The following is a 1,687-nucleotide window of genomic DNA, read 5'->3' as shown; positions in this document are numbered from 1 at the left end:
CTTAATACACAACTTTCTGCAGCTTTTCTGCTGATGCACCAAACATCTGTAGGAGCAGCAATATTAATCAAGACGGAGACGATGAACTGCTCTAACAATGTTTATTTGGACGGCAGCTGCGCTGTATTTTGCTGTCAGGTTTTTCTGAGCATTCAACTGGATCTTTGCACTTTGAAATGCAGAGGATCAAATCCAAATGATAACAAAACACAAAACTACAACTCTTTTATAAAAGGCTCTTTTCAAACAGATACAGATTCATTCATTTAATTTAGATTTTTGAGATTGATTCAGATGAATCACATACTTTTCAAATTGTGTTTAGCTGATCACGTTCTTTTTACTTCAGTGTGAAAAAGAGAAGTGTAAATAAAGTAAATAAAACAATGTTTCATATCTGGTATGCCAATTATTTTTTAGGTTTCAAATACAAAACTAGTTTTTTACACTGGAAAATAAGTAGAATTTTCTTAAATTAAGTGTATTTACCCTTATTTTGAGTAGGTAAATGGGATGATTTGCCAATTGAATGAATATTGTTGCTTTTAAAATATGATATTTAGATAAAATGCACTTGAAATAAGACAATGCAATTGCGTTTTCTTATTTTAATTGTAAATTGTTGTGTTTCATTGGCAAAATGTCCCTTTTACCTTCTTAGTTCAAGAACTGATGCACTTATTTTAAGAAAAAATTACTTATCCAGATTTTGATTTTTTCCAGTGAAGTAGCAACAATATTGGAAAAACATTCCTCCATACATGGCTAGTTTTATTAATCAGCCTCCTGAAATGAAAATAATAGTTTAATTGTGTTAAATTGTACTTATTTGACTAATTTAACTAGATTTTAGAAAAATAAATTATTTTTTCTCCTTTTATTGAGTTTAAAGACATATAACATGATCCTAAAACACATTCTGCACTAGAAAAACGATCTAGAAATAAGTCAAAATATCTCAAATTACATGCATTTACCCTTAATTTCAGTAGGTATGACATAGTTTGCCAATGGAATGAATGATTTTACTCTTAAAATAAGATATTTAGATAAAATGCACTTGAGATAAGACAATGTGATTGTGTTTTCTTATTTTAAATGTAAATTGTCTTGTTCCATTGGCAAGATGTCTCATTTTCCTCCTCAATTCAAGAAAAAATGCACTTATTTTAAGAAATAATGACTTATCTAGATTTAGATTTTTTCCAGTGTGATATTAGAAATGCTGAAGGAGTATAACAAGTCACATATGTGATCATATGGACGGTGTAACAAATCTGGTAAACAAACCAGTATTAGATGACATTAAAGAATAAATCTCCACGGTTCTAGAATGCTGTTTCCATTAGCAAACAATATCCAGTTTATTGGAACCATGCAGCCTATACTGTACTACAACCATCTGACAGCACAGGATGCTCCTGTACATCAGTCCTACACTTAAACATGGAAACATGCCAGAAGTGTGTTTTCTATTCAGTTCCTGAAAGGTTTGTTGGAAATTCTTTTGACAATTTAATGGAACCAGAGCTGCAGATGTAGTGAAGCTTCACAAGATGCAGTGAAGCTGCTGTAAACATTCATTGCAAGTAGCCGTGCAGTAAATTCCACGGCTAAAAGCTTTTTCTGTGGGTTTAATGAAACAATACTACTTAAAAAAGAAACTTTGTTATTATTAATTTGCATT

This window comes from Cyprinodon variegatus, unplaced genomic scaffold (genome assembly GCF_000732505.1).
Source record: "Cyprinodon variegatus isolate N-32 unplaced genomic scaffold, C_variegatus-1.0 Scaffold3, whole genome shotgun sequence".
Lineage (NCBI taxonomy): Eukaryota > Metazoa > Chordata > Actinopteri > Cyprinodontiformes > Cyprinodontidae > Cyprinodon > Cyprinodon variegatus.
This window is presented reverse-complemented; position numbering follows the sequence as displayed.